This window comes from Callospermophilus lateralis, chromosome 4 (genome assembly GCF_048772815.1).
Source record: "Callospermophilus lateralis isolate mCalLat2 chromosome 4, mCalLat2.hap1, whole genome shotgun sequence".
Lineage (NCBI taxonomy): Eukaryota > Metazoa > Chordata > Mammalia > Rodentia > Sciuridae > Callospermophilus > Callospermophilus lateralis.
In genome coordinates, this window is record NC_135308.1 from 48,159,345 (window position 1) to 48,187,156 (window position 27,812).

Here is a 27,812-nt window from a genome sequence, read left to right on the forward strand (position 1 = left end):
TCTTTAGCCCATTTATTGATTTGGTTATTTGTTTTTTTGGTGTTATGTTTTTTGAGTTCTGCATGTATCCTGGAGAATAATGCTCTGAGGTGCATGTGGTGAAGATTTTCTCCCATTCTGTAGGCTCTCTTTTCACATTATTGATTGTTTCCTTTGCTAAGAAGAAACTTTTTAATTTGAATCTATCCTGTTTATTGATTCTTGAAATTACTTCTTGGAATGTAGGAGTCTCCTTAAGGAAGTCAGATCTTAGGATGACATAGTGAAGATTTGGGCCTACTTTTTCTTCTATTTGGCTCGGGATCTCAGCTCTAGTGCCTAAGTTTTGATCTATATTTAATTGAGTTTTGTGCAGAGTGAGAGAGAGAGGGCTTTGCTTTCTTTTTATTTTATGTGGCTTTCCAATTTTCCCTGCACCATTTTCCATTTGTTGAATAGGCTTTTTTTTTCCCCTTAAATGTATGTTTTTGGTGCCTTGTTCTAGTTTGAGATAACTGTGTTTTTGTGAGTTTTCTCTGTCTTCTATTCTGTACCATTCATTGGTCTCTGTGTTATTTTGATGATGATACAATGCTGTTTTTGTTATGATGTCTCTGTAGTACAGTTTAAGCTACACTATTATGATATGTCTTACTTCTCTCTTTTTGCTTAGTATTGCTTTGGCTATTCTACATCTCTTATTTTTCCACATGAATTTCATAGTTGCTCTTTCTAGTTCTGTGAAGAATTGTCTTTGGGATTTTGGAATTGAATTAAAATTTATGACCAAGCACAAATTAGTTAAAACAATGAAAAAGAACCCAGCTCACCATGGACCTGACAGCTGTCTGGTCACTGGTGTCAGTTTACCCAGCCACTGTCTCCTGCACACTTGATGGTTGCTAAGCTGAGGTTACTCGTTGCATTTTGGTGTTAAGGGTGTCTTAGAGTTGAGTCTACTCTGCATGTTGGTACTGAGGTCTAGATTCAGTCACACTTTGCCAATGCACAGCCTGGGATACTTTTCTGTTTTTTTTAAACTTTTAATTGTGTCTGAAAATTTCTTTGGGTCTTTAATCACTTTGCTTGATCAACATCTGTGTGCTAGGCACTATACTAGGTGTGGAGAACAGAGTGAATAGGCCAAGTCCTTGCTTCCATGGAACTTAATAAAGTTAGTAGGATAATCTTAGCATCTACCTCAATGTTATGAGTTATATAGGCATTTTGAGGTCTTAAATAATTTTCCATCCAAGTTCTACCTTTCCTCAATTTTTAATCAGAACTTGACTTTTGATAAAAAGTTAAAATCTCTCTTAAGATTCATAAGATACATAATTTATATCTTTTAGGCTTCAAATCTAATATCATTCATTTTCCAAAAGAGCAATATTGGGTCAAAATCGTATTTAACCTTAAAGTAGACTTGCAACTAAGTATATAAAAACCTAGAAATAAAAAATGATATTGAATAAAATTTTAAAATGTAAGTGGTTCACTTTTATTTTTCCATCCACACGTGCAAATTTTGATATGGCAATTTTCAGTAATTAAATAGGCAGCCAAGTTAAACATCATGAATATGAATGGCAATGTATTTGTGTAAGAGTATGTGTCTGAATTGTAGATGAATCATCAGTCTTGTGTGTGTTTATTGTGGAATTTCAGATAAGAATAGAGAAGGAAAGGATGGGTGGCAGAATTCTGGAAAAAAAAAAGGCATTGAACCATCATTAGACTATACACATGAGATTCTCTGACTTCTCACCAGTGCCATTGACTTTGGAGTAAGAGTTCCACTAATTAGAGCTCATTTTTGAAAAATTGGCCAACTTGAGGTATTAATAAGATGCTACTCTTTAAATAAAATCAAAGGGGTGTGCCTTTGAATGGAGTCATTATTTATGTGCAATCCTTGGGCCCAGTCTGCCTTTTTGGGATAACCATTAGATTTATATAATATGATGTGTTCCTGAACCCAGAGGTGAAATTCCTGTCCAAGCCCCTATTGATAATACTAATAAAGTCCAGTGACATTAAGGTGAAAATTCCAAAAGAATCTCAAACAAACCTATGCTTTGTCTTTATTCTGTTTGGGACTCAAAAATTAATAATAATGGCACTGTCAATAGAAAATCTTAACTATATTCAAGTCTCTGCAAAGCTGACCACCTCAACTAGTACTTATTCCCAAAACTCTGTGTTCCATTTTCTTTGCTTGATTGTTTTCATAGTCGAATTTACATATGGAAACTTCTGATGTGCTAATTTGTTCATTTTGCTTACTGCCTGTTGTTTTTTCCTCTAGAATGTAAGTCCCAAACGAATAGGAACTGCACTGGTGTTTTTTTTTTTCTTTTCTTTTCTTTGTCTTTCTAGTGTCTGGGAGGACAATGCAGAGCAAACAGCAGGTCCTCATAAATATTTGTTAAATGAACACAAGAAGAAATGAATTTTATTTATTTATTTAAGAGAAATTTATTTTTCTCTGTCCCATCAAACTTTAATGAGTTATTTGGTGACTGACTTTAAACATTATCAGGAAGTTCAGTTTTCTTGAGTCTTCAAAATAGTTTTAACAATTCAAGCATAAAACAAAATGCATAATTAATGAATCTCTCTTAATAGATGAAATAAGAGATTCTTTGACTTGTTTATGAACAAATGAACAAATTGGAACAAATAAAAATTTTTAAATTAATTCCTGAGATAACTGACAAAGGGTCATTTTACAAGCTCTAGCCTGAGGCTGGGTCTAACTGCCATCTCTGTACAGTTCATCCTCCTGCAGTGTAACAGACAATCTGCCTGTCATCACAGGGTAGGTGGCCAGGCAGGACTGTGGGTATGGATATGGGAACTATGTCAGTTGTTAATCAGGGCCCACACTGCAGTTACCAGGAGCTAGTTGGTATTAAGTTGCAATTCCACTGGACAGGAACCAGAGAGTTTATTTCCCCCTGAAAGCAAAAGCCATCTCCTTTCTACACAGACAAGTCCCCTTACGGTAGATGGGATTTGTTCTGTTAATTCATCTACCATGTAAAAAACAATGGGCTTGATGCTGGAGACAGAGTGTTCAACAAGACAGACAGAGGCCCTGCAGCCATGGACAGGACTTTCTCGATCACAATTTTCAATCTGTTTATTCTGTTTATAAATCCTTGTCAGGAGAATTAAAATACCCATTTCTGCTTCTTTGAGGTCCTATGGTCTTTTAAATTTCCAAAAAGTCTTAATTTTTATATTCTGTTAAATATTAATATTGAGGGGAACAGCAGAATAGAAAATATACTTAAGTGGATAGAAGAGGGCTTTTTTAATGCATCTTTACCATCAATTAGCTAGTTCACCTTTCACTCACTGAAGTTCATCCCTGGTTGAACCTTAGAATCATACAGAGAACTTAAAAAAATAAAGCTTTAAAAACCAAAAATTAAAACAACCTCTCTCACACAGTGTTCAGATCCAACCTCTGACCAATAAGAGAATCTCCAAAAGTAAGGGCCTAGACTTCTATGTAAGCAAATCCATTTGTGCTTTCTAAATTATAAGATTTGACAAATTCCCCTCTAAGCTGATTTCCCTTTTTTAAAATTAACTGATTTTGTCTGAATTTACAGCCAAACCATTGAGCATATTGTCAGGAAGTTTAGAAAACTGTAGCATAGAATTTTGATGAAGGGGCACCATTAAGTGAGCATATTCACTTGACTTTTTTCCTTAATATTTATTTTTACTTCCTACTTCTCCTCTTCTCAAGAGCATCTTTTTCTTTCAAGGACTGTGAGTTGAGACTATGCAGGAAAATCTGAAAGACTCACAAACATCAAGTTGAAGGTTTCCATCTCCTGAAAAGCTAGCTACTAGAAGCTGAAACTTCATGACAGTGGGAAAGCTCATGAAATTCACCAGCCTCTGCTCACAACACTGTGGCTTTTCTTGTTAAAAAAGATTTTAAAAGAAAAAAAAAGTCATTGTGGATGTTCCTATCATGCAGCTTGATATTTAATTCCGAGTTCAACACTCCTAGTTCCAAGAGGCACACTAGAAAGCAAGAATGACTGCATAGATCAGATTCCCTCTTCAGTTGAAGTGATGAGGGGGTGCAGGGGATACCCCATAAAATGCCTGTAATTTAAGGAACGCAGCTTTTCTGTCATCCAAGGCTTCCTGTCTGGGAGTTCTGCATGTTTTCTGCCTCTACTTAGGGCTTGCATGTAAAAACTGGAGAGGTCTCTGAAGACTTCTGTTTATCCTGAGTCTTGGTTCACATGAGAGAATGTCCTGGAAATTCTTGTCTGTGTCAGCTCAGAGGAGGCAGAAGTAACCCACATGCATGAAGTAGGTGCTTCATAATTACCTCAGTACTTTAATCTCTTTGTGGGCCATGGGACTCCTAATTAGGGTCCCTTCTCCCCTTTCCTTCAGAGCCAACCCCCGACTCCCAGGGACACATGCACAGACCTGTCATATTTCAGTCCTGCCTAGAATTCCAGTTTGCAAGAGGCATTATTTCACATTATTTTCTTCTGGATACTAAAAACTCTGCCCTCTGATTTTTAGGCATTAGCTTCCTTCCAGGGTTTCCCAGAGCAAGTTTTTGCCAGGCAGCTGGTTTCCGCCAGTTCTGCTGTCTCCTGGCTTCTCTTTTTTCCTTTATGCCCTTCTACCCTTTACACTGGTGCTTCTCAAGGGCTGATCCAAGACCATTCTCTCAGAAGTACCCCAGTGCTTGTTGAAATACAAATCTGGGGGTCCTCTTTACACCTGTTATAAATCAGAAGATAGGGCCCAGGTGTCCGCATTGTAATACTGTTCCCAGGTGATTGCTAGGGGAGCTAAAGTTGGAGAAGCATTGCTCAGTGCCTTTTTCACATCATTTTTTCCCTCTAGAATGTCCTGTAACATTTCCAGCTTTGTCATTCTTCTCATCTCCTCCTTTATACATTTTCCTTTTTCTCTTTAGTATTAATGGTCACTAATGGTAGCTTTCACACAGAAACTGGGAATTCCTTAATGCAGGGATCTTGTATCAATTATCTTTGTAATTCCTGAAGTGTCTGTAAAGGTGTTTGTACATTAAGGCCACTCAATAACTTTTTGGTGAGTACAAGAAGGGTCCTTCACTCCATACCTAGAAATATGGAGAGTCCAGAGGAGATGTTCTAAGGCCCTGCTCTAAGATTTCAAGTTTATATTTGAAATCTCTTGGTTATAGAACCATAGACTGAAGGATCTGAAGTTTCTAGAATCCTGGTTCTAGTAACCCAAGACCCCAGACCCTTACCTGGGAACTGGGTAGTTCAGTTGAATGTTCAATGATGCAACTGTTTGAAGGCCAGGGATGTCTCCCTTCTCCTTTGACTCTCTAGTAATTAAACAATTGTGTCTCCCAGTATGTGGACTCTCTCCTGCTGTGACACCTCACAGCATCTGACATATATGAGTGATTCAGAAAATCTCAGCAGGTGAAACCATGAATGACATTTTGTTCTTGCAGTTTTCTTGATTTGTGACCAATTTAAAATTAAAACAAAAAAGTCTTGACTTAAGTAAGCAAATTTGTGAGTTGCATTGAGATTCTGGAAAAAAAATATGGATTTGTTAGTAATGATGTATTAAGTGATTTGTTATGACTGTTCTGTATCATTTCCCGTGGCTCCCATCCCATTCCCCTCATTAGTTTTGCTTTTTCAATGCTAGGATTTCTTTCTCCTTTTTTTTTCCCCTCCTGAGCAAGTGGAAGAACCTTAAGTTTGTTACATGACTTTGGAATGATTTCAGACTGCAGATGTCAGCTGATGATCCTCCAAATGAATCATCTTTCCCTTATTACTTGATGAATATGAGTGTTTATAAAGTGGGGGTTGGGAAAGGAGACAAGAAACAGGAATGGAAAACACACAGAGCCCTGGATATCCTAATGCAGTCTGAACACATTTATTCAGGTGGGAGGCAGGGGCAGTGTGAGAGGTCATTCTATACTAAGTGTCTAAATGCAGAGCTCTTTGTCCTCAAAGAACAGCATTATTACCCTATGTAGTGGAAACAAACAAAAATCATTTTGCTGTGATGGAAAGTACCTACTTTTAAATCCCAGCTGTCATTTAAGTCTGTGTACCTTTGACAACTTACTTGTAAGAACTTTTTGTTTTTCTAATTTATCAAATGAGAATGATAATACAGATCTCCTTACAATATTGTCAGAGAGGTCAGCAGGAATCATGAATGTAAAGCACATGCTCAAGTCATTGATTTCAGTCATCATTGTCATCAATGGCCCTAAGTGAGGGCCTTAAACCCTGCTCCCTGACCCTGGGGCAGTAATTCTAAGGACAATCCTGACTGACTTCACATGGAACCCAGGATTATCAGCACATCTTCTTTCTGAATCCTTCTTTCTTTAATTTCTTTAATTTTCTATTTTTAAGACTCTATCTGCTCCAGTATTCCTCTGTGTGCCCATATTTCCATGTTTGTCTGCAGAGTTAATATAAAAATTTAAACCTTGGTTCTCTTTCTCTTTTACAGGGACTCTATAATGGTGGCTGGATTACTGGCAGGCAAGTATCTCTTTACCTTCTTTTTTGTCAGACCCATTAAAGTTTGTAATTTTTAGTGATAAAGTTGTTTTGTCTTAAAATAAATAGTGAGTAGAAGATAATTCAGGTGTTCTTGATACACATAGGCTTAAGACTCATTTTGATGATGAAGTAGATATTCCTAAGTGATCCCTGGCTATAGACATAAGAGTTGATCTGAATACACCATAAAAATGAGCCTACTTTTTGTGCCAGCCTTCAGTAGATCAAGGCAGAACATAAGAAAGCCAGCAACAAACCAAGATACCTGTGGCCTCTGTTTTATCTTCCTGCTTAATTTTCATGCAAAAATTTTTACATATATCTCAGGGACGTTGGGGAGAGTTAAATAGAACTTCTGGAATCTTATAATGGAAGGAAGACCATGGAAGAAAGGAAATACAGGAAAAAAAGCAACTCCTTTAGATAACACCTTTCCCACATCCTCACAACCTTCTGGGTTTGGAATTAAATAAAGAAAGCAACCAAAGTCCAGAGAGTTCTTCCCAGTTTTATTGCCAATAACTTACATCAGTGTTTTGTGTCCCCTAGTTTCACAAATTGTAGTGCTGTCACTTTTCGAATATAATTGTGATGATTTTTGGTAACCTCAGAAGCCCCTCTGCTTTTTCCCCAATAATGACAATGGATTTTTACTGATCATTTTTACACATCTGGTCCCCATTTGGCTAAGACCATATTGTGAGATATGGGCTAGGGCAGAGAGGGAGGGTAGGGCCTTTTTATGGCCAACCTAAGAGAGTGCCCTGACTGTGCATGCAGGAAAAGGTTGCCAGACAATTACTAAAGGGCAGGGAGCATAGGGCAGCTGTCTCTGGGAACATGCCAGCCCTCATACCACAGTCATTGATGCTTGAGTCTCTAATCCATAAGATAAAAGCCAGGCTGTTGGAAACCTTCCACAAGACTGTTGCTGAGCTCTTCTAAACTGTGTAGAAGGCAAGAGGCTTTCCATTGGACTAGTTCAAGCCCAAATCCAACAATTGTCCAGCATTACTTACCAACTATCAGGGATGACCTAATGGAACAGTTAATGGAAATAGACAGGGTGTGAATCTTAACTCAGGAGTTTGCTATCTGTATGATTTTCAACAAGGTCATAACTAATCTAAACCTCAGTTATCCCACTTTGTAAATGAGCTAATAGTATATACTGGATAGGGCTTAGTGTACTGCCCACTACACAACTTCAGGGGGTGCTGTTTGCAAAGATCATAATGGAAATAGAAACACTAAAAGTTGTGTGATACAAAAATGCTTGTTATTATAAATATTAGCTATAATTGATACATGTAAATAATTTAGCATGATATCTGTAATAATTTTATGAAAAGAATCCAATATTTCATTTGGTCTCTCAAGAAATTGACTGTGATTTGTTATACTTTCTTGAACCTTGATTGTAAGAAGGAAAATGTTTAGAGGAAAGAACACAGTCTGCAAAGGCCAACAGGTAGAAAAAAGTGCCTTATTTAGGGAATCAAAAGAATTTCTGCAATCAGGAGCCCAGAAGTTAGATCATTAAGGGTCTTGAGCTTACTATTGAGGGGTTTGACCACAGGGCATGAGGCAAAAGACAACCAACAAAGAGTTTTAAGTAGAGTCATAGTGTCAGATCTGTTTCTTAGCAAGTTTATTTTGGTTGAAATGTGAAAAATAGAATGATGAATTTGGCAGTGAATTGAAGGGGTGATTAATTATATCAGGCTTGGAGGCAGACACAGGTTTGAATCTTTCTTCAGGGTTTACTCTCTCTGTTCAATACTGTTATTTATTGTAAATATTTAACCTTTTTTGATCCTTATCAGTCTCCAATCCATTTTAAATTGCAAGTCTACTAAAAAGGATAGCTACCCCTTTTTAAATGTTAGCTTTCTGCTCTTTCATTTTTAAATACCTGCTAGGCATTGGGATTGTTTAGAAATCAGATCTCAATATAGTAGGCATGAGCTTGTCTCCTTGTTTCCTCCCATCCCCTACAATCTCTCCACTGAACCAGGAGAGAGCCTGTTCTAAAAGGAAAACCAGATATTACTTTATGATCAGAACCCCCTGGGATTCCTGTCTCTCTCCTCATCAAAGCCAGTACCTCAGTGGACTCGGTGGCCCCATGATCCATTCCCTTTGCATTTCCACTCCTGCACAGCCCTTCCTCCACACTGGTTTCTCTGTAGTTCTGGGATGTGCCAAGCACCATTACCATCACCACTACCTTAGTCCTTTGTTGTAATACTCTTCCTGCAGTATCCACAAGGTTTGACATTTGCTTCCTTCAGGACTTTGCTCCAATGTTGTCTTATCAGAGAGGCCTTCCTTAACCATCTACTGTAAAATCATGCTGCTGTATGTGTGTATGCATTCATACACACACACACACACACACACACACACACAGAGTCTGTCCTCCTTAGACTGATTCTGCCCAGCCCACACTGTAGCACTTTTTATCACCTGATATTTCATTTATTCCGTTGTTTCCTCCCCATTAGAATATAAGCTCTGAGAAGACCGAGACTTTGTTTTATTCACTGATAAATTCTTAGGTCTAGAAGAGAGCCTAGTGAGTCATTCTAAATTTCATATTAAGCACACATTAATTATGGAATAAATGGATGCATAAGGGAGTTGGAACTAAATCTCCTCTATTTTTCTTGCAGGCCAGTTGAAGGTCATCTTGTTTTAAGCAGGCATCTCACAACCCATCCAAGCCCTGTAATGGCTAAACAAGCAGATACACATTGACTATGAACTCTTACATGCTTTGTAAATGTGTTTCTTTCATTTGTAAGCCTTTTACCCTCTCCTGGTCTTCTTCAGTATGGAATAAATACAAAAGAAGGCTAGCTACCAATAGTGATGAATTACAAAGGGCTTGAGGCCATAGTGGTATCTTGAGGATCTTCCAGAATGTGCTGACCATGGTGATTCTTCTGGGACCTTGGAGCAGTTTTCAGTGCAAGCCATCAGCAACAAACAGACAAATATGGGTGGCTCTCAGGCAGCATTGAGTTATGGGAGCGTCTCACCAAGATCCTCTTTTAACTTTTTCCAGGCCACAGGGTTATTTTTTGACTCAGGACCCTTTTCCTATCCATGTTCTATGGATGTCATAACTGTCCTCCCCTGAAACCTTCCAGATGAGAGTTGCAGACCTTCCTGTACTTTAGCGTCCATTTCCTACCCCTTTTTACCCCAGCCTCCACACCCCAGGTCCTGGAAGCAGAGGTGATGTGAGATCGGAGCTGAGTTTTACATGAGCTGGTGGTTGAATTTAGGGTTGTGGTCATTCTATCCACTACTTTGCTTGCCATTCTCTGTGTTCCTCAGTGACTCTGTTGCCATATCCCTAATTGCCTATGCCCTTCATTACACACACACACACACACACACACACACACATACATACATGTGTATACTTTGTGGTCACTGTTGCTATGCTAAATAAGCTAATTTAGATGGAATCATTGTTCCTGAATATTTTGGTCACTTGAGCCCACAATAGAACTAATGTGTATTTTGGAATGACCATGGAAAGTATGACACTGACACAGAGAAGGAAGATTTTATGGCTGGTAATGCAGATTTCAAAGCCTGCCAGGGTCTTACAGACAACCAGACCTGGACCTGGTTATCTGTCCTTTCTGTTGGGGATAGCCTGCAGGTTGTAAAGCAGGCTATGCATATAAATAGAAAGAGCTGTTCTTGAAGTACCAGATGCCCAGTTGCTAATATATCTGGAGATCTGGGTTGCTGAAAATTAGGAGAAAATGTGTTCTCATCAAAACATGTTTTTAAAACCTGTACTTAATGTGTGGAAATATTGCATTACAGTGGAATTTTTTTCCTCTTGAGAACAAAATACCATTGAGCTTTGATTGCAGGCAAACGTAGAGATTTCTCTGTTTCCAAGGTTAGAGCCGTAGGATGTGATTTCTTGAAATACAGTGTAAGTGTACTTCAAAATTTAAGATCATCACCATGCCTTGTGTTGGTAGGAGTTTTTCAGAGCCTCAGTTTCAATGCATGAATCTTAATAAAGTGATTTTCTCAATGAAAAATGTCCTTGAAGACAAATGTACTAACCAAAATTTAAAAGAAAAATCTGCTTTAGCAGCAAGGAGGTGATTTTTTAATGCTTCAAAAGTTTTTTTTTCTTTCTTGTTGCCCATTAGTATGCATAAATGTGTGCTTAATAAAGGCAGACTTACAATTGAACTTTTCATTTCCAGGAAGTCAGTCATGGGTCTTGCTCAGTGAATGGAACTACATGTAGAAAATGCACAAAAAGAGAAACCAAACTGTAAATTTCACAAAGGATTGCCTAATCACTGATGGAGTCAGATTAATGATGATACACCAAAGATATTGTGTTGGTCAAACATACAGAAATTTTTGTTAAAGGTATTAATCATGCTTTGGATTTGGGTCTAATGATGTGATTTTTTTTTCTGCCTTCCCTGCCCCCATCTTCTTTTTACCAATAGGTCAGGACAGTTGGACATCTCCCTGTACAACATGCCTTGGTTAAGCCTCTCATCCATGTTTTCAATGGTATTTCATCTGTTAGCTCTGATGGCTTTCTTATTTTCCCAGATGGACCATATAACTGCTGAGACTGAAATGGAAGGAGAAGGAAATGATACAATCAAGTGTACTGGCTCATATTACTGCAAGAAAAGGGTGATTTTTGCCTATTTGGAAGCCCCAAGACCCTTCTTTCAGAGACAAGATTGCTAGAGCTACTGGGTATTTTGGGGCCATTGTCAACATGTTTTGGGAGTCTCTATCATCGCCGACCAGTTTGTGTCCTTTATCAAAGTCATCACATCCCAAGAAAAAGAAATAACCATAAAGAAAAACAACGGAAAGACCACCAAGGTGACTGTGAGGATCTGGAATGAGACTATGTTCAACCTGACTTTGATGGCCCTGGGATTTTCTGCTCCCAAGGTTCTGCTTTCAGTTATTGAATTATGTGGCCATAACTTCACTGCAGGAGACCTGGGGCCCAGCACAATCTTGGGAAGTGCTGCCTTCAGCATGTTCATCATCATTGCACTTTGTGTTTAGGTGGTCCCTGATTGAGAGACGAGGAAGATTCAGCATCTGCATGTGTTCTTTGTGATGGCAGCCTGGAGCATCTTCGCCTACACTTGTCATTTCTCCTGGTGTTGTGGAGGTCTGGGACGTTTTGCTAACTTTCTTCTTCTTTCCCTTCTGTGTTATGTTCATCTGGGTAGCAGATAGGAGGCTTCTGTTTTACAAGTTTGTCTACAAGCAGTATCAGGCTGGCAAGCAGAGGGGAATGATCACTGAACACGAGGGGGACCAGACATCTTCCAAATCGAAAATTGAAATGGATGGGAAAGTAGTCAACTCTCATGTTGACAATTTCTTAGATGGCGCTCTTATTCTGGAGTTCAATGAGAGAGGGACCAAGATGATGAATAGGTTAAGGGAGAAATGGCGAGGATTCTGAAGGAACTGAAGCAGAAATATCCAGAGAATGAAATAGAGCAGTTAACAGAATTAGCCAAGTACTAAATCATAAATCAGCAGCAAAAAAGCCAAACATTTTACCACATTCAAATTACTTGCCTGATGACTGGAGCTGGCAACATTTTAAAGAGGTATGCAACTGACCAAGCAAGGAAGACTGTCAGCATGCATGAGGTCAACATGGAAATGGCCAAAAGTGATCCAATGAGCAAGGTCTTCTTTGAGCAAGGGACATATCAGTGTCTGGACAACTGTGGTACTGTGGTCCTGACCATTATCTGCAGAAGTGGGGATTTGACGAACTCTGTGTTCGTTGACTTCAAAACAGAGGAGACATGGCCAATTTTGGATCTGATTATGAATTCACTGAAGGAACTGTGGTCTTAAACCTGGCGAGACCCAGAAGGAAATCAGAGTTGGCATCATTGATGATGACAACTTTGAGGAGGGTAAAATTTTCCTTGCACACCTCAGCAATGTCAAAGTATCTTCTGAAGCTTCCAAGATGGCATCCTGGAAGCCAATCATGTCTCCACTCTTGCTTGCCTTAGTTCACCATCCATGACCACCGTAGCCAGTTTTGATGACAACCATGCTGGTATCTTTACTTTTGAGGAACCTGTGACTCATGAATTAGAGCATTGGCATCATGGAGATGAAGGTATTGAGAACATCTGGAGCTCGAGGAAATGTTATCATTCCCTATAAAACCATCGAAGAGAGGGTCAGAGGTGGAGGGGAGCCTTTGAGGACACTTGTGGAGAGCTCGAATTCCAGAACAATGAAATCGTGTAAGTTCTTTTTATGTGTTTGTGTGTATGGTTGAGTGAGTGAGTGCATGACTGTGAGAGTGTGTGCATATTTTTAAACCAAATGGCATTAAAGGAACAGAATAATTATTATGGAAAACAGCTGTCAAAGTACCAGTCCTTGCTTGGGTGTCACCTATCAATATGTACTAGACACAGATCTTAATTTGACATTGAGATCTTTTTTACTTTTGTCCTTTTACATATTTGATACACTGTAGACCATGATAAAATGAAGCGTATGATGTAAGTTATCAGATCATTTAAGATGGGTTGAAAATTCTGTATTCTATATAGGATCATACAGTATATATATACAGAAGAAGAATATTTAACACATCACAAAAGGTTTCTACTTTCATTGCTGAGTACAAACTGGGAAAGCCCAAAAAAGAAATACCTTTAAAAAGAATTTCCTGGATGCTAGGACTGAGTGGAACTATTTGTGGTTTCCATCTGACATTGTGGTTTTATGATAGTATAATGTTTCTGCTTGTATGCTAGTGTTTAATTATGACTTAATGACCAACCCTGCTTCTTCAGTGTTATGCTGTTATGAGAAGAACATATATCCATTATTTATTTCCAGTCTAATTTTACTTTATATGATTACATAAACCTTTTTACCCTGCTCATATAGAGATGAGGAGGGAAATCAGATTCTGTGCAAGCATCCAGTTTGCACAGAACAGTTCAGAGAAAGAAGTAGGAACAACTTACTCTATTGGCACTTTACAGTGGTAACTCTGTTATGAAGTGATTCTTCCACTGAGAGCTGCCTTTGAGAGAGATATTCTTCCTTCCTTGCCTTAGAAAGGGCTTTGCACTTAATTCCCCAGAAAACAAAAACAGAGATTCTGACTCAATGACCAGTGTCCAAGAAGGAGGGAGGGAGCGAGAAAAGGAAGAAGAGAAGGAAAGGAAAGAGGGAGGAAGAAGAACCAGAAACTTTGGTATCACTGTATTATCTACAATTACAATTTAAGAATTTGAAGTAAGAAAAATAAATACATTAACTATAATTACTTTTAAAAATGGTTCTAGTGGTATGTAATATGTTAAAATGGCAAGGTGCATACTCTCCAAGTATGAAATTTCTCCTCTTGAATATGTAAGAAAAACAAAACAAAAAAGGTGGGGGTGAGTAGAGAAAACAGGTTTTCTTGAAAAAGCTTTGCAGGGACCTTTCATCTCTTTGCCATGTGTTAAGAGATGAGAAGTTACTTAGTACAGTATCACAATGAAGTTCAGTAAAGCAGAGATTATAATATCCATCTTCTGATGTGTGTATGTGGGCAATAGTGTTTGATTGATGTCTACTTTATGTTGGCTCTCACGTTGATAATATTGCACTTACTGTGATGGGTTTCACTAAATCCATGCCAACTAATCTTAACTTTTCAACAACATTCAATTAGGAATTCAACAAGGAATTCTGTATAAAGTTAACAGCTAATAAAAAACAAATCAGGAATATGTTAATTTGATTTGTGGTTTGGTAGGTGATATCTATAAATTTGAAATGCTACTAATGATTGTTCTTTAATGATACTATTTAAGTAGTACTAATTATTACAAAATATTATTTGTTCTTCCAAACTCTAATATTAACTGTTCTGGAAAATGTTAAGGCCAATTAATTAATGAGGTTACAAGTCAAATTTAATTGCTGAACCCACGCCGCATGTGGGGGCGCTGGGAGGGGTGCAGCATCCTTCAGCGTCCCAGGCTGCCAGCCAAGGTCCCTGGCTGTGGCGCCGGTCCCGGTCCAGGGAGGGGCGCTGGGGGCAGACAAAGAGGCATAAGAATGGGAGACCCCCCCCCCCCCATTCCCCAGCACGCAGACCTCAACGCCCAGATCCTTGGCTGGCCTAGAGTTTGCAGAGTGAGGAGAACTGGGATGTGGACCACTGGAAGGTGTGGATGAATGTCTGCTTCTTCCTTCCTGGCTGGCCTGCCTGCCTTTGTCCCTTCTCCTCACAGCTTTGAGCTCTCCCGGCAGTGTGACTCTAACCCAGGTGGTGTTGACCAGGGGCCATGAGCCTGTTGCCAGGCCCCTTCCTGGCCCTGGAGAGCTGCTGGCTGTGGCTGGCTGTGCCTTAGCAGGCTCACTAGCTTTTCCTGCTTCTCATTTGGCGGTGGTCCCTCTGCCTCCTGTTGAGCACCAGGGCGTGCTTCTCAAAGGACGCAGGAGGCGATGGGCATGGATTGCTTCTGCTTTGCAGGGTGTCCCACTGCTGTGAACTTTCCTGTGTGCATCTGGGACATGCAGGCCGCAGGGTGTGCTGTTGAGGTGGTGGGGACCCTGTCTTCAAAACCCGCAACCAGTCTCCCCTGTGCGTTCCCAAGGCCAGGCACGTGACAGCAGAGCATTTTTCATAATTAAGACCAACCTGGATATTCACAACATGTTCTCTCATTCTCCATACCCTCCTCCACAAAGAAAACTCTAGATAAACATGATCCTGTCTAAATTTTTTATAGATTTTAGATAGATATATCAAACAAAAGAAATTAAATTATATATATGCATTAAGTAGAATTATATCTCCATGCAGTTTCATTGTGTTAAAATCTAGGTTATGTAGCTGCTTCTTGAATACATTTAGGTTGATAACGTCAGTCAACTTCTTTCCTCAAGTTCAAATGCACATTCTAATTCAACTCAAATATCTAGCAGTTGACAAATCTGTGTCAGAAAATAAAATAATAGTGCTTTAAATATTTAAAGATGTTAGTCTCTCTGATCTTCTATTTTGTCAAGTTCATGGCCTTAAACAGGTTTGTTTACATTTTTTTACTTTTAATTTTAAATGGTTATTATAAAAACTAAATTAGATAATATGTGTAAAAAAGTTACATTTATGCCTGTTATATGGTAAAAACTAAATTAATTTTGACCATTTTTTTAAGATAGTGATATTAGCAGGGCATGGTTGCACACACATGTAATCCCAGTGACTCTGGAGGCTGAGGCAGGAAGACCACAAGTTTGAGGCCAGCCTTGGCAACTTGATAAGACCCTGTCTCAAAATAAAAATATAAATAGAGTTGAGGATGTAGCTCAGTGATAAAGTTTCTAATACCACCTTCTTCAAGAAAATATACTGATTTTAAAATATCCTAAGTGTTTCTATAAAAATATTTTTAAAAGATAAGAAGAAAATTTTAAGTAGTTTTACCAACAAGAAATTGTCATCTTTTACATTTTAGTATATACAGTTTTCATTTTGATCTTCCTTTTTCTGGGTAGGTCTGTATAAAAAGTCTTGAACACATAAGTAAAGCTTTTACTTATCTGAATAATATTCCATTGTAAAAACTACAGTATATTTATTTAATAAGCATCCTAATTCTTCTTTTTGTTTTGATATTGTTTTTCTATTTATTTATATTCTATTTCTATTAATTGATAAATAATTAATGTCAAAAATTGGGGGGAAAGTAGAAAAATCTTGGTCTACATCTTAGTTATTTAAGCTAAATCTTTAAATTGAAATGGATAGACCAAAATATATAGACATAACTTCACAAAGCTATTTTAGGAGAATCTGTATCAATTTATATCCCTAATTACTGTAATTTTATGATGAGAATGCATACTTGTTAGGAAACCTTACCATTGCTTATATGTGAAAATGCATCCTTTAAATTTTTTTTGATAGTATTTATTGTCTACTGTATGTAAAGTATTATGTCAATCATTATTATAATATAAATCTGTTACTTTTGAAGTGTGTTTGGAGTCCAATGAGAACTATTATTATTCAAAACTCTTAATAAAATGCTCTTTTGAAGAGATGTTCAGAACCATAGGTAATAATTATTTTTAAAATTTTTATATGATAGTATCTTGCCTGGTTATTCATTTTCAAAAGTCTTAAAGCCAAACAACTTCAGTTTGATCCCTGAAACAAATCCAGTTGCAAAACAACAACAAAATTTCAAAATAACTTATCAAGTTTGCATGTATTACAAAATCATAGAAAGGGCACATTTCTGGGATTGAAAATCTTGTTTGAATCCCATTTACTAGCTTTATGATCAGGGGTAATTTAGTTATGTGTTCTTAAAATCCTATGTACTTTTCTGAAAAATGATGAAAATAACTCTCAAAGTGCCATGATGAGCATCATAAGATAAGGTAAATGAAAATGCTTTGGCAATTAGCAAATGGTGTACAATGTGTTATCATTATTGTCATACATCGACAGTGATATGTGAGTGAGTTCAAAGGGTGAGAAGACATGTATTAAAATGCCATGTGGAATTATGATGATGACAATATTTGTATAGTAGGAAGATCTCATATTATTTTCTCATATCTGTATTTGCAAGTAAACATCTGCAAAATTTTCTTCCTTTCTGTAATACATACATTAACTCTAGGTTGACTATATGGGCCTCTTGATAATTCCGATGTAGAAAGTTTTAATATAAAACAAGTCAGAATACTTTCAGTGTGATTACTAGTACTGGATGTTGGCTTCAATCTATCTTGACCAATAACAATTCAAATTGAAATGTTTTGCTGGTATTTTCTAAGTCAAGATAATTTAATATTCTGATGGTCTGAATTTTTCATTATTTCATGCATCTCATAGGAATACTATAAAAACATAACAAATCATCTCTATATTTTTTATTTGCATAAAGCTTTAGTGAGAAGAAGCACCTGTTCTACCCTTTGCCCCATGATTATTGGGAAGTTAAATTAGAAAGGTTTTATATATTAGGCATTCTCTGATATTTGCTTCCAGAGGTTACCTCCTCCTTTTTTCTCTGTTCTTTCTTTCCTTTGCCCTTCCCTTTCTTCCTCCCACTCTAAGTTCATGGTTGCTTTAATTCACCACACTATTTTTAAAATTTTATAATTATGTTATTATTATTTACCAGTGATTTAATCTAGGGTGCTTAACCACTGGACAACATCCCTGGCCCCTTTTATGTTTTATTTTGAGACAGGGTCTTGCTAAGTTGCTTAGGGCCTCTCTTGAGGCTGTCTTTGTACTTGTGATCCTCCTGCCTCAGCCTCCCAAGCCATTGGATTACAGGCTTGTGCCTTTGCACCCAGCACACTATTTTTTAAGTAGTTCATGAAACTCCATTTTCAGTGGCATGGTTGTGGGCCGTATGGAATAACACCATTAATAAATAGGCAATTATGAGATTGAAAGCAAAGCAGAAGCAAGATGACCATATACACATGACTATACCCTCACTACTTCTTCCGCCTTTTAGACTGATAATAGTGTATCCTTTAGTACTGGAATGCATAATTTCCACTGTATTTTGAGTAAGAAGACTTCTATAGTAATTATTTCCCCAAACTTGTTCATCCTATTTCTCTTATTCCTTTTACTCTCTAGACTTGTGATATGCCAGCATCTGCAACTGTTTTCACTTCAGCAGACTGAAGAGTAGGTGGGATTTATGTGGTAAGAGTTTGGGTGACTATATACACTCTCTTGATAAACGGAAGCACAGGTGTGATGTTTTGTGTGCACGTTTCTAAACATTTGTAAATTCAGAAATCTTTGGGGTTCGAATTTATTTCTGACCAGCAGCTTTATTTCAACAATTTTCAAGCATGAAATTTTTTTCTGGTCAATGGGTCTAAAAATCCATGATTTTTTTACTATAAAGCAGGGCAGAAACTCTCCCAGTGTGTGTTTCTGAAACCCAAATCTGCATGTATTTTTCTTGTTTGAAAAAAAATCAAAATATATCCCTTTAGCAAAATATGTTGGGGTGGTATTTGAGACAACAAATAGACTTTCAACTAAATACAAGAAATGTAACAGAAAAATGAGAAATAATATCCCATCTGATTCAAATGTATGATATGTCAAGGTCATTGTACTGTCATATGTAACTAATTTTAAAAACAAATAAAAAAAATTTTTAAAAAAGTTCCAACACCAAAAAAAAAAAAAAAAGAAAGAAAGAAATGTACCAATATGACCACTGCAGGAAAATCTTTTCCCTCTGAGGAAAGTAACTTATATTCTTTTTTTTTTTTTTTGTATTGGGGATTGAACCCAGGGGTGCTTAATCACTGAGCCCATCCGAGCCCTTTTTATTTTTTTATTTTGAGACATGGTCTCACTGAGTTGCTTAGGCCTCATTAATTTGCTGAGGCTGGCCTTGAATCTGTTATTCTTCAGCCTCAGCCTCCCTAGTTGCTGGGATTATAGGTATGCATCACTGCACCCAGCAAGTACTTGTATTCTTGACTCAGGGTCTCAAAGATATAAATGACTATGAAAAAGCATAATTTTACAGGCCTTTCTTAAATTGATGTATTCATGATAATATCAAAATGATGCTTAAATGTAATCATTAACTCTGACTTCAAGCATATAACGTTTTCTTTCATTCTTGGGTAGTTGTAGATTAGTCATCAAGAAAATGTTTTCCTTTATGATTCTAAGACTGAATTATTCCTTACATTAATATCTTTTAATTTAATACTGCTGTTAAAATTTGCTCCAATATCAAATCTTTCAGCATAGCAGAATGAGTTGGTCGTGTCCAAGAAATAATTTGTATGCTAAAACTTGATCAAGCTCATGAATTTTAAATATCTACATTAGAGCCACTTCAAAATATAGGCCTTGGGAATAGCTCACACTTTTATGAGTGTGGAGGCATGCTTCAGTGTGCAGTGGCTTGTTAAGTAAAAGCTGTCATTGTAGTTTTAGTTCCTTCAGCTGGGCCATGTAACTTCTTACTCCACTTCTTCCCAAAACCATCCTGTTTTACCCAGATTCAGGCTATTTGACTGCTTTATGTGTTCCTTATGTAAAAGGGGTGTCTTAAGTGCCAACATTCCTGGGGCTTCAGAAGAGAAATGTAAAAAATAAAGCAGAGAGTCTCTCCACTTAGTGCTTCTAAATTGGGCTTTGAGTGTGAATCTGTGAAATATGCAAAGAAGATATCCACACTCTAAAAGAGCATGTTGATAAGCTGAGACTGATTAGAGAACTATACAGAATAAAGACTTTTGAGGAGATTGGATCTGATGTTGTTCAACCTCAAACTAACTTTTGGTAAAAATGTATTGAACCAGGCTTGATTCCCCAAACTTCATTAGGAACTGGGGCAGAGGAAGGAGATAAAGAAAGAGCTACAGTGGGCTGAAGAAAATATGGCTTGTTCCATGATCAAATATACAGTCTAGTGTAATAGAAAACTATTCAATTGTTATGAGATAACATATTTTGGACTTTATTATCTTTGGAATATATTCCTTGGATCTTGACATAATAGTGTGTGAATGCCCACATTTGTAAGTGAATAAATGCATACAGGTTAGCCATTACAATCACCTGTGAACACTCATAACTCAGACAAGTCTGAACACTAGCCTGGCTCCTTGTGAACAGAGTTAGCCAGAAACAAACTTAGACTCCTCTTGACCTCTGCCTTTGCCTAAAGGGACCCTCCAAGAGAAGGCCAAGAAGGTCAGATATTCCAAAGATATTCATTGAATGCATGACTAAGTGCCAAGAACTTGGGAATATATTATAAATAAGATACAAAAAGTCTTTGTTGAAAGAAATTGACTATACAGGAAGAAGGATCCAAATGCAATATGCTGGAAGCTACAGAGGTTCCAAGTATAGAGGGGTCATATTTCCCCAGGACAGGGAACTTTTGAAGGTGGGAGGTGAAGGATTAAAATAAAAAATAAATTGAAACTAAAAATGGAGAAATGGACACAGGTACAAAAGAGAAAATTACCAATAAAGAAGAAAAGTTTGAAATTTGAAGAAGTATCTCACATTTAATTAAACGTCTAATGTCACAGATAAGGAAACCATCCACAGGAAAGTAGCAAGTGACTTACTAAGATCATACAGTTAAGAAGACACAGAACTCGGCCTAGAACTCACTTACCTTAATCCTCAATCCACTCTTTGCTGTCCTCACAAAATAACAAGTCAATGGGAAAGAAATTGAGAGAACAAAACACAGGGAGGATTGTCTTATTCCTGTTTTATGCACATGCCGTCAGCATGTGACATGGATGTGGGGATTATGGACACTATTTAAATCCCAGGTGGTAAGTTGGAAGGCTATATCATTCAGAGAAGGGTCCCACAAAATGCTTTGGCTTGAAACTAACATGATGTGCTGATGATGGTTAAATTTTAGGCTTGGGTGCAAATATAGAAGCATGCCAGCTGTCCTCATGGTCAACTCCTCAGCACCACACACATGGCTCAGGATAGCAGAGGGCTATGGCTTTCCTGTAGCTTCACCATGCTGATTTTATCTGTCAGTCTGGAGAGCCATTCCACTCTGTTAGCCCCCAGCTTACTAGCATCTGCACTCAGCCCTCACCACACACCATGTGTTGTCATCCTTTTTAGGTCTCAGCTGCCATATCTGAAAAGCTGTAAGACATTTATAGCTCTATTTCTGTATCCACTTATCTGTTAAGTTTGCATGGGGGACATTCTAGTATCTTAGAAAAATAATTGTGCATTCATGAAGAATTAGAAAGTCTAGGGAAACCCACAGCTCCAAGAAGAGTGATATTTTCTGTTACTTTTCCATTGTCTGTCAAAGGGGAAATGCTCTAGAGAAAGATTATGTTTAGCATAATCTTTGTCTTACATGTATGAACTTTAAGGAATGTGGAATTTAAAAACAAGAACTTCTGTGTGTGCATGTATATATTTGTGTTTGTGCATATTTTGTAAAGGGACTGACAACAGATGAATTCAGTGTGAACTGCTTTTCTTCATGAGTGGGAAACATCTAGAAACTCGGTGTTATAGAAAAAGAATGGATGTATGTATAGCGTAAAGTAATGCTATGTATGCACATTATATAAAATGATATTGTCAAGTTTGTCAAGTCTATAAGGATCTGGCAAACAGATTTTTAAAACTCATGCTAGGGGCTGGGGTTGTGGTTCAGCGGTAGAGCACTCGCCTAGCATCAGTAAGGCCTTGGGTTTGATCCCCAGCACCACATATAAATAAATAAGTTAAATAAAGATTAAATTTTTTAATAAATAAAACTCATGCTAATTATTTTCAAGGAATAAGGCAAATTTATGGAAATTAAAAATGGATTTCAAGTTGTTAGTACAATCAGAATGACATAGCTGGGGTGTTTCATGGATTAACCACAGAAGGAAAAAAGGAAAGAAGGAAAGGAGGGAGAGAGGGAGGGAGGGACAAAGGGAGGGAGGAAAGAAGAAAGAAGAAAAGGAGGGAAGGAAGACAATGAAGAAATAAAGTTATTAGCTCAAGTATAAAGACTGAATTTCATCAAAGTCATTTGAAGAATAACCTCATTCTTCTTTTTCTGACTTTTCTAAAAAAGAAACATGTCCAGATCAACCATAGACTTGACAGAATAAGCACTTGACTACAAATGTGAAAAGGTGAACTTCCTTATTCTTGAGCCAGGCACAGTGGTGCATGCCTGTAATACCAGTGGCTCCATAGGCTGAGGAAGAAGGATCAGGAGTTCAAAGCCAGCCTCAGCAACTTAGTGAGACCCTAAGCAACTTGTGATACCCTGTCTCTAAATAAAATATTTTTAAAAGGGCTGGGGATGTGGTTCAATAGTGAAGTGCCCCTGGGGTTCAATTCCCAGTACCAGAAAAAAAAAAAAAAAAAACTTCTTGTAATTGGGAGGCAGGTTAGGACATGGGATCTCCCAAGAAATCTAATTTGTAGAAGGTGCTGGAAAGAGAGCAATTATTACATCATGAGTCATCCATGTATTTTGAAGACAGTCTCTTAAAAATGACCATTTAAAGATGTGGTAATATTCATGCACATTCCTGAAGAAATCTGTATTTAAGGCATTCCTTGGCTTTGATCCATAATGTTTCCAATATTTATTTTAATTTTTCTTGTGAAATTGCTGTTAGCAAGAATAGATATAACAGCCTATCTTAACTGTAAACCACTAATCCTGCTTGGGTATCTTTCTCATTCTGTAACCAGGAGATTCAATCGTGCTGTGAAATTTGGTATTCTATCCAATTATTGGGTATTTCTGTTGGAAATCAGGAAGCATGCTTTTATAGCGTTTTTCTCCTGTCTTCCTTATGAGAACTACTTAATTTACATCATTGACTCCAATTCTCTGTTGAGATAAGATGCTTCCTGTGGGGTTGGGGAGGGCGAATAGCATGGACCTGCTTAGTGGTTTAGTAAATTATAGAATTTCCATAGGATAATAAATACACTCTTGGATACAAGTACTTGACAAACAGATATAATTGTTATTACCCTTAAGCTTTCATCAGCTTTGAAAAATGAGCCTTTGTCAATTGCGTGGATATAGCTTCTCTGTAAAAAAAAAAAATATATATATATATATATATATCACTGTGGCACCCCACTTTTCAGCATTCATTATATTAATGGGGATGATTATGTAGATGATTTTTGAGGCTCTGATGGCAAACTCCAAGAGGTGGGGCAGGTCTCTGTGTCTCTGCAGAAAGCTTCAGGAGAATTCCATACTACAAAGCTGAATGGGTTTGAGGTCTTGGCACAGTTTGGTAGTGCCATAGCTCCTTTGGGAGATCTGGACCAGGATGGCATCAATGATATTGCAATCACTTCTCAAAATGGGGGTGAAGATAAAAAAAAGGAATTGTTTATATCTTCAATAGAAGATCAACAGGCTTGAACACGGTACCATCTCATCCTTGAAGGGCAGTGGGCTGCTCAGAGGATGCCACCAAGCTTTGGCTATTCCATGAAGGAAGCCACAGACAGAGACAAGAATGGATATACAGATTTCATTGTAGGAGCTTTTTGTGTAGATGGAGCTGTCTTATACAGGACCAGACCTGTTATCACCATAAATTCTGGCCTTCAAGTATACCCTAGCATTTAAAATCAAGACAATAAAACCTGCCCATTGCCTGGGACAGCTCTCAAAGTTTCCTGTTTTAATGTCAGGTTCTGCTTAAAGGCAGATGGCAAAGGAGCATTTCCAAGGAAACTTAACTTCCAGATGGAGCTTCTTTTGTATATACTCAAGCAAAAAGGATCAATTCAGCAAGCACTGTTTCTCCATAACAGTTTCCCAGCTCACTCCAAGAACATGACAATTTCTAGAGGGTGCAGATGCAGTGTGAAAGAGCTGATAGCATAACTGCAGATGAATCTGAATTTAGAGACAAACTTAACTCCAATTACTATTTTTATGGAGCATCAGTTGGATTATAGAACAGCTGCTGATGCCACAGGCTTGTGACCCATCCTTAACCAGTTCACCCGTGCCACCATCAGTGGACAGGCTCATTTTGTACTTGACTGTGGTGAAGCCAATGTCTATAAACCCAAACTGGAATTTTCTGTACATAGTGATCAAAAGAAGATCTATATTGGAGACGACAATCCTCTCACATTGATTGTTAAGGCTCAGAATCAAGGAGAAGGTGGCTATGAAGCTGAGCTCAGCATTTCCAAGCCACCGCAGGCTGATTTCATCAGGGTTGTCTGGAACAGTGAAGGATTAGCAACACTTTCTTGTGCATTTAAGACAGAAAGCCAAACCCGCCAAGTGCTATGTAACCTAGGAAACCCAATGAAGGCTGGAACTCAACTCTTAGCTGGTCTTTGATTAAGTACACACCAGCAATCACAGAGATTGTGAAATTTTATTTACAAATTCAAAGTTCTAATCTTTTTGATAAAGTAAGCCCAGTTGTATCTTACAGAGTTGACCTTGCTGTTATAGCTGCTGTTGAGATAAGAGGAGTCTCAAGTCCTGATCATATCTTTCTTCCTATTCCAAATTGGGAGCACATGGAGAAACCCCAGACTGAAGAAGATGTTAGACCAGTTGTTCAGTACATTTAGGAGCTGAGAAACAATGGTTCAAGTTCATTCAGCAAAGCCATGCTAAATCTTCAGTGGCCTCATAAATATAACAACACTTTGTTGTACATCCTTCATTATGACATTGATAGGCCAATGAATTGTACTTCAGATATGGAGATCAACCCTTTAAGAATCAAGATCTCATCTTTACAAACAACAAGAAGAATGATATAATTGCTGGGCAAGGTGACCAGAACCATCTCATCACAAAGCAAGATCTCGCCTTCAGTGAAAAAGATGTTCACACTTTGGATTGTGGAATTGCTCAGTGCCTGAGGATTGTCTCAAGTTAGGCAACTAGACAGAGGCACGAGTTCAATCCTGTAAGTAAAGTCTTTACTATGGACTGAGACTTTTGTAAATAAGAAATACCAGAATCATTCATGTTCTCTGAAGTCATCTTCTTCATTTAATGTCATAGAATTTCCTTACAAAATCCTTCCAATTGAGGATATCTTCAATTCCACATTAGTTGCCACTAATGTCACCTGGAGCATTCAGCCCCATGCCTATGACTGTGTGGGTGATCATTTTAGCAGTTCTGGCAGGATTGTGTTGCTGGCTGTTTAGGGTTTTGTAATGTACAGGATGGGCTTTTTAAAACATGTTCAACAACCTCAAGAAGAACAAGAAAGAGAACAGCTTCAACCGCATGAAAATGGTGAATGAAACTCAGAAACTTATCTGTGATTTTTAAGTTATACTACATCGTGGATTGTTAGGATTACAAACTTGATTACAGATTTAAATTCCCTTCATGAGGAATAAAATTCTAAGACTTCTGCTGAATGTACCCAGTGACTTCCGTCTAACCACAAATTTGAGAGCAATATTTGTTGGTCTTCTCTTTATAAATAAATTCAGACAGGTTAATACACATGCATTGCCCTGTTTTGTATATTTAAATAATGAAATTTCACATGATGGTTTTTATTCATTGTACATAAGACAGGGCCTCAGTTCCTACTTTATATAAAATAGTATTTATTACAATTACCATTTCTGATTTAGTATTTGAGGTTTTGCTGTTCATTGTTTTTTTAAAGAAATCACATTTTTTATGCAGGTATTTATTTAATACACACTACACTACAGCTTACTTTTAAAGCCACTAAAAGCTTTGTAATTACCTGAATTTGGATTTGAATATCTATTACATAGTTGAACTTTTTAAAAAAATTTATGATACCACCAGAATTCTTTCGTGGAAACTGGGTGTTTAGGTTTAGCTGAGTGGTTGAGCATGTGCTTAGCATGCATGAAGTCTTGAGTTCAGTCCCCAGCTCTGGGGAGAAAATTTTCCTGTAATGATAATGGTGCAATATTTTAACATGAAAATTGGGTACATGTGATTAATTTTTCCTTATATTTAATCCATATATATTGATTTAAGTATAAAGTAATATATATATATATATATATTTATTACTTTACTTTATTTAAGTTCTACAAGAAATCCTTTAAGCCGACCTATATAAAAATGAATTCTGTATTCACAATACCTTATGGTGTGTGTAATAGTTTAATTTCAGCTCAATATCATGATGGTTAAAGTCATATGGAGTTGGAAATCATTTCCAAAGCACTTCTATCCCATTGATTTCATCTGGATATTATTTATAGTACACTTAAAGAAAGCATTTTAATTGAAAGACTATTACCTTATTAATAAGGTAGATAGAGTGGAGTCTTTAGTTATGAATTTATTTTCCTCCAATATATGTTTTTTTTCTTATATTTCTAAAATTGTTGCAATAAAGGGTCAAGATCATTTTCATTACAGACAGGAACCTGAATCCCCATTCCCACCCCATGAGAAATGCATGGGATCAATACTCTTCAGGTAGCTCCCAAGTTTACTTTTAGCAGTAGCATGATGCTACTCCCATGGGTGGTACCTCAGTTTAAGCAAGATAATGTTTAAAACCAGTCTCAGTTATCAGAATTACTGCAAAAAGGTATTTTCATAAGGTATTCAATTTATTGAAAACCTTTTAAATCTTTCTTGAGTTTTGTTTGTTTGTTTTTTAACAGAAATTACTTTTTTAATAATAGCAGCATAGACAGCAAGTTGTAATTTTCTATGCCTGCAGGGTGGTGAATCTTCTGGTGGAATGTGTGATTTATTCACAGTTCCTCAAGGCCTAGGGATGACTTTTAATTACCGTATTTTGTTCAATTACATCATGTTGTACTCTAGAAATAGAGACTTTAATAGCTTTTTTACTGCTGTTCTCATTAAGCAATGATAAATATTTCCTTAAAATAATTGTCTATTTTTCTGTATTTAAAAAATAATGGAAATTTATCTTGCCATATCTTGTGTTATGTAAGCACAAGTGATGACCAGAACTGGAGAATATATTCTCAAAGTAGAAGCACATTTAGATGCAAGTTAGAACATGGACAAAACATTATATTTAGCTTTAGTGAGTTTTAAAATTAATGGGTTTGGGGGGTAGAATTTATTAGTAGCTTGAAAGATCTCAATCATATGCAATAAGTATTTTATTACCAATAATTTTAAATTCTTTTAAGAAAAAAGTTATTTTTATCCTAGGGCCAAGTGTTCCTACCACCAAGGAGTCACTAAGTTGGTCTACAGCAACTTTTCCCTCATTTGTTTTTCTATCTAAGAGCTGTCATTCATAAAAATACAATTTGAATAGAAATTCACTCTTGAGCTGGTGTTAGTATTTGCTTTCACTCAATTTTTTCCTTTTATGAACTCTTGTCTCAATGAACTTCTTGAAAAAGGTATTGAAACTTTGATCTTCATTGTCATTATTATCAAGTGTAATTCAACAATGTAACCAAACCTAGCTAATATCAAATTCATCATTATTGGGAGTTTCCCTGAGGATTCCCTGGGTTTTTCTAATAATGGGTCCATGAATGTAACATGGTGGCAGGCAAATTGCCATTGGGCGGATAAACAGGTTGTTTTAAAAATTTTTCAGTTGGTTCACCCATCTGGGATTGTGGACAGTTCGTGACCCCCATGAATCCCATGCACTGCAGATGATGACCTAACCATTACTATGATTGGT

The 27,812-nt window shown here is 37.2% G+C and overlaps 2 pseudogenes; both read left to right on the plus strand.

Annotated features, from left to right (window-relative positions):
• Positions 1-11,099: 11,099 nt before the first annotated feature.
• On the plus strand, positions 11,100-12,878 carry LOC143396553 (sodium/calcium exchanger 1 pseudogene; annotated as a pseudogene).
• A 7,731-nt stretch (positions 12,879-20,609) lies between these two features.
• On the plus strand, positions 20,610-25,452 carry LOC143398226 (integrin alpha-V pseudogene; annotated as a pseudogene).
• Positions 25,453-27,812: the final 2,360 nt, after the last annotated feature.